This window comes from Macrosteles quadrilineatus, unplaced genomic scaffold, assembly GCF_028750875.1.
Source record: "Macrosteles quadrilineatus isolate MER2022 unplaced genomic scaffold, UCM_ALF_1.0 Scaffold_7__1_contigs__length_78375512, whole genome shotgun sequence".
NCBI classification, from domain to species: Eukaryota; Metazoa; Arthropoda; class Insecta; order Hemiptera; family Cicadellidae; genus Macrosteles; species Macrosteles quadrilineatus.
Genome location: NW_026542600.1, coordinates 14,807,680 through 14,814,734, shown reverse-complemented (window position 1 = coordinate 14,814,734; position 7,055 = coordinate 14,807,680).

The window sequence follows — 7,055 nt, the reverse complement described above, 5'->3', positions numbered from 1 at the left end:
ACATAATTATTGTAGCCCTTTATATCCAAACAAGTTGCCACAAACCGATTTCAAATATCTCAAATAGTCAAAAGGTTAAAGAGGGTGCAAGTTTATTTTTTTGCCACCTTCATGGTTATTTGGATTCGACACGTTTTAGGGCGCCATTTTGTTATTAGTGAGCCGATTTTGGTTTTCTTTATGTCAATGTTTATGTTTCGTCAAGACCTGTAAAATGATACCAAACTCGACTATACTTGTCATTTGAAAATTTTGAGCTACCCCCTACCCCCGCTACTTTTAAGGGCAAAATTTTCAAAATTGACCATAATTATTGTAGCCCCTCATATCTAAGAAGGTTGCCGCAAACAGATTTCAAATATCTCAAATGGTTGAAAAGCTAAGGGGGGGGGGGGGGGTGCAAGTTACTTTTCAGCCACCCTGTATAATAACATTATACAGGGTTAAAAAGTGTGGAGACCCCCTGTTATTTTTTTAACGGCCCATACTAGAAATACTAAACTCGGCACACCTTTATGGCATGTTATGAAGTACTTTTTGGGCATAACCGCCACTTGGTGTACATCCCCAAAATGGGGGATTTTGGGGGAAACTCAAAAATTTCAATTGAAAAGACCCATTGAGTGACCCCTCATTTTGATGTTCCTGGTAAAAGAAAACCAACAACGCAAACTAGAGGTCTCTATCTCAATCCAGTATAAAATGGCAGCCAATTGAAATTCTCAAAAGTTAAATTTAACTTACAGCTTTCCAAGTCTGGAGACCCCTGTAAATTTTGTAACGGCTCACAATAGGAAAACTGAACTCTACACACCTTTTTGGCATGTTATGAAGTACATTTTAAGCCTAATAACCACTTGGTCCCCAAACCCAAAATGGGGGATTTTGGGGGAAACTCAAAAGTTTTAAATAATAAGCCCCATCGAGTGACCCCTCATTTTGAAGGTCATAATAAAAGAAAACTAATAACGCAAACTAGAGGTCTCTATCTTAACACAGTAAAATATGGCAGCCAATTAAATATAAAATTGCAAGTTATTTCTGATTTCTAAAGATTTAAATCAGCTTCCATTTTTTACTGGATTGAGATAGAAACCTCTAGTTTGCATTGTTAGTTTTCTTTTATTATGGCCTTCAAAATGAGGGGTCACTCAATGGGTCTTAACGTTTAAAAATTTTGAGTTTCCCCCAAAATCCCCCATTTTAGGTTTGGGAACCAAGTAGCAATTAGGCTCAAAAAGTACTTCATAACATGGCATAAAGTTGTGTAGAGTTTAGTTTTCCTAGTGTGAGTCGTTACACAATTTACAGGGGGTCTCCAGACTTGGTAAGCTGTAAGTGATATTTAACTTCTAAGAATTTCAATTGGCTGCCATTTTATACTGAATTGAGATAGAGACCTCTAGTTTGCGTTGTTGGTTTTCTTTTACCAGGACCATCAAAATGAGGGGTCACTCAATGGGTCTTTCTATTTGAAATTTTTGAGTTTCCCCCAAAATCCCCCATTTTGGGGATGTACACCAAGTGGCGGTTATGCCCAAAAATACTTCATAACATGCCATAAAGGTGTGCCGAATTTAGTTTTTCAAGTATGGGCCGTTAAAAAAATAACAGGGGGTCTCCACACTTTTTACTAACCCTGTATATATGTAACCCTGCCAAATTTGGAACAAATTGAAAACTAACATAAAAATTATACTCGCAAGGTCCAATAAACAAGTATAAATGTATTTTTTTTATTTATTCTATCAACGGTAACACCATTTTTACATTGGAAAATACATTATATGTATTTACATTACTACATATACATAATAATATACATAATATACATATAAAATACATTATAATGTATTTTCCAATGTAAAAATGGTGTTACCGTTGATAGAATAAATAAAAAAATACATTTATACTTGTTTATTGGACCTTGCGAGTATAATTTTTATGTTAGTTTTCAATTTGTTCCAAATTTGGCAGGGTTACATATATACAGGGTTAGTAAAAAGTGTGGAGACCCCCTGTTATTTTTTTAACGGCCCATACTTGAAAAACTAAATTCGGCACACCTTTATGGCATGTTATGAAGTATTTTTGGGCATAACCGCCACTTGGTGTACATCCCCAAAATGGGGGATTTTGGGGGAAACTCAAAAATTTCAAATAGAAAGACCCATTGAGTGACCCCTCATTTTGATGGTCCTGGTAAAAGAAAACCAACAACGCAAACTAGAGGTCTCTATCTCAATTCAGTATAAAATGGCAGCCAATTGAAATTCTTAGAAGTTAAATATCACTTACAGCTTACCAAGTCTGGAGACCCCCTGTAAATTGTGTAACGACTCACACTAGGAAAACTAAACTCTACACAACTTTATGCCATGTTATGAAGTACTTTTTGAGCCTAATTGCTACTTGGTTCCCAAACCTAAAATGGGGGATTTTGGGGGAAACTCAAAATTTTTAAACGTTAAGACCCATTGAGTGACCCCTCATTTTGAAGGCCATAATAAAAGAAAACTAACAATGCAAACTAGAGGTTTCTATCTCAATCCAGTAAAAAATGGAAGCTGATTTAAATCTTTAGAAATCAGAAATAACTTGCAATTTTATATTTAATTGGCTGCCATATTTTACTGTGTTAAGATAGAGACCTCTAGTTTGCGTTATTAGTTTTCTTTTATTATGACCTTCAAAATGAGGGGTCACTCGATGGGGCTTATTATTTAAAACTTTTGAGTTTCCCCCAAAATCCCCCATTTTGGGTTTGGGGACCAAGTGGTTATTAGGCTTAAAATGTACTTCATAACATGCCAAAAAGGTGAGTAGAGTTCAGTTTTCCTATTGTGAGCCGTTACAAAATTTACAGGGGTCTCCAGACTTGGAAAGCTGTAAGTTAAATTTAACTTTTGAGAATTTCAATTGGCTGCCATTTTATACTGGATTGAGATAGAGACCTCTAGTTTGCGTTGTTGGTTTTCTTTTACCAGGAACATCAAAATGAGGGGTCACTCAATGGGTCTTTTCAATTGAAATTTTTGAGTTTCCCCCAAAATCCCCCATTTTGGGGATGTACACCAAGTGGCGGTTATGCCCAAAAAGTACTTCATAACATGCCATAAAGGTGTGCCGAGTTTAGTATTTCTAGTATGGGCCGTTAAAAAAATAACAGGGGGTCTCCACACTTTTTAACCCTGTATAATGTTATTATACAGGGTGGCTGAAAAGTAACTTGCACCCCCCCCCCCCTTAGCTTTTCAACCATTTGAGATATTTGAAATCTGTTTGCGACAACCTTCTTAGATATGAGGGGCTACAATAATTATGGTCAATTTTGAAAATTTTGCCCTTAAAAGTAGCGGGGGTAGGGGGTAGCTCAAAATTTTCAAATGACAAGTATAGTCGAGTTTGGTATCATTTTACAGGTCTTGACGAAACATAAACATTGACATAAAGAAAACCAAAATCGGCTCACTAATAACAAAATGGCGCCCTAAAACGTGTCGAATCCAAATAACCATGAAGGTGGCAAAAAAATAAACTTGCACCCTCTTTAACCTTTTGACTATTTGAGATATTTGAAATCGGTTTGTGGCAACTTGTTTGGATATAAAGGGCTACAATAATTATGTTCAATTTTGAAAATTTTGCCCTTAGGGGTAGCGGGGGTAGGGGTAGCTCAAAATTTTCAAATAGCAAGTATAGTCGAGTTTGGTATCATTTTGTAGGTCTTGACGAAACATAACAATTAACATAAAGAAAATAGAAATCGGACCATTAATAACAAAATGGCAGTTCAAAATTACTTTAAATAACCATTGTCTCAATCATTTTTAGCTGCCATTTTGTTATTAATGCTCCGATTTCTATTTTCTTTATGTTAATTGTTATGTTTCGTCAAGACCTACAAAATGATACCGAACTCGACTATACTTGCTACTTGAAAATTTTGAGCGTCCCCCTACCCCCGCTACCCCTAAGGGCAAAATTTTCAAAATTGACCATAATTATTGTAGCCCCTCATATCCAAACAAGTTGCCGCAAACCGATTTCAAATATCTCAAATGGTTTAAAAGATAAGGGGGGGGGGGGTGCAAGTTACTTTTCAGCCACCCTGTATACGGTATATGTGATCATTGGCGATCTTGTGATCCAGTAGTTTAATGTGTTCATGTTGGTAACAGATTGCATGATTAGTTAAGTGTTGCAAAACACTACTTTAAGACATGTTATTTCAAAAATAACATTAATAAATAATAACGTTAATGTTTCAGTAATAGCTTCTTTACCATACTGTGACAGCTCAACTGCACTGAGGCTCAAAAAGGAACAGGTGTGAACCATCCAGGTGCCAGCTTAAGAAGGGGTTCCCTGGGGTAAAGGTTCCACTTAGGGGTCCCAAAGAGACTTTGCCCTTCCACTGCAATTGCTAATGATGCCACTATTATCATGGACATTCCGCAGGAAGGTGGGAGAGCACTAAACCTCGTCACAGGATTGTATAAAATACAGGATTTCTCAATATCAGAATTCCCTAATTACAATAGTTGGTCAAAGATGTATTAGTGAACTACCATACAAACTAAAAACTTACTTACTCGCCACGATCGTTTGATCAGGGAGTCGTTAATTTTCTTCCTTTTTTGGGGGTTTCTATGTTTTATGTTTTGTGTTTGTGTGTTCCTCTATGAATTCTTTTATTGTGTAGTAGGGAAGGGACTAGCAATTACATTTAATTTTTATTTTTTTCAAAGTGGGTGTGTTTGATTTTAGATATTGCGGTACGGTAATTAATTATAGAACATTGATCAAGAGTATGTGGGTGTGTTATTTGTTTCTTTTTAAGTCTGTGTTGTGATATGTCAATGTTTGTTTTATTTCTGGTATTGTACTTGTCTTGCGCTTGTCTTAGGGTGGGTTTCGATTGGATGATAAGGATTGTGGTTTCGCAGATATAAAGTGAGGTGGCTGTCATTATGTTATGTTGAATGAAGAGGGGCTTATGATGTGTTTGTTCTTCTAATCTTGTTATTGTTTTGATTGCTTTCTTTTGCATTGTTAAGTGTTTTTGAACTGTAGATGGCTCTGTACAGTTCTTGAGCAGCAATGACTCTTTGTGCTTGAAATACACACAAGATTTTTCCTGCCACCATAATTAACTTATAATAGCACAGAGATTAACTTTTTAGATGTATATAAAATGTCATTTAGGTTATGGTTGCTTTTTTACGGTTATGTTATTTGCTTACCTGTTTTTAACTAACATACCCTATTTTTTAGCTACCAATTTAAAGGAAGAATATCTTTTTCGTGAATACAACATTTCATATTTTCATCAAACATTTTATAGTTGAAACAAGATGTTAAGACTAAAAGTATTCACTTTAAATTAATAAGCATCAATAAAAATAATAATTGTAAATTTTCCTTTCTATTCTGCAGGCCCCGCTTCCACAGACCATAATACAAAAATCTCACTGCAGTCTTTGGAGCCTATTCTTGTCCTTCATTTGATACTATTGCCGTGTGCAGGAACACAATAGTATAGCACTGACAATACATTTAATAAACTTATCTTATTAATTACTTATCTTATCTTATCTAATTAACTTACCTGTCTCAGTTCGGCATTTGACTAAGTCAACAGAATTGACCTAATCAACAGTATTTTCTTAAGATTAACTAAACCAAGCCATTTTGTCTAGCTCTTGATGTTTACAAAACTGATCTGTAAATCTTAAGATCTGAATTATTACCCCACTTTTAGTTAGACTCAGGGTTGGCGAGAGCCATCAGGGGCCCTTGGGCCGAGTGATCTTGGACCCCTATTTTCCCGACAAAGTCCAGCTACCTCCGTGAAATTTATTACACAAATAACAATATTTCGTAAATGCTTGATAGTTTGATTAATTCACGTGCTCACAGTTGCAACTTTATTCAAGTCAAAAAACTAACAAGTCAAGACTTGAATTACAAAATGCAAGTAAAAAAATACTTAAGAAACTGAAAAACTATCCTAAAACGTTTTACTTTGGCAGATTACATGTACAATAAAAGTGTTACACTTGGCTGGGCAGGGTCCCCTTAAGAGCCCTGGGCCCCAGGGCTCTGGCCCCTCCTGCTTCACCCTCTAGCCGGCCCTGGTTAGACTTCATGCGACCCCAATTCCCTACTGGAAAAGGATTATTCTTTTAATATCCATTTTTTGGTTGTGTTGCTAGCCTAGTGGTTAGCGTCTCGGACTTCGGTGCGGGAGGGACGGGTTCAATCCCCGGCACATCCACTACATTTAATCTCTCGTAACTCTTGTGAAATGCCACTAGCGTAGAAAAAAAGATACTTTCCATTTCTCTTTTAATCTGGCTCAAACTGTAGAAAAGTTATGTGACAAGCCTACCTAAGTGTTTATGTTGAATGACACATTCAGTTTGAATGGCACTTTGAAGGTCAATAAATCAAAACATTATTAACAGTTTAAGACATTCTTAAACAGGTTAAAAGTTCTTAACAGGTTAAGGCCGAATAAGAAAACCGATGAGCTCATAATGGAAAACATGTTCTTAACACTTAAAGTGCCGTTGACATGTTTGAACATGAAAATTGCATTTATTTCAATGTTAAGCAATGGCGGGAATTCCCGTCATCAGCACCCAACGTGTTAAACCATTTAAGACTGTTCAATGGGTTAAATGAAATGTACATCACAATCAATGGTCCATTAAAATTTTATCCATCACAAAATACATAGAGCCAGTCAAAGTTTAACATTCGTTTAGCTAATTCTTTTAAGAAAATATAAAAAAATATAAAAGTACTAAGTCCTAAACTTCATCAACACTTCTTTAGGGAATTTGGACAAAAGTTTGGGGCATTCAATGCCAAAAAGCAATTAAAATAATAAAATAAGCAATCAATGTTCCATTAAAATTTTATCCATAAAAAAATACATAGAGCCAGTCAAAAGTTTAAAAGTTTATAACATTTGTTTAGCTAATTCTTTTAAGAAAATTAAAAAATATAAAAGTACTAAGTCCTAAACTTCATCAACACTTCTTTAG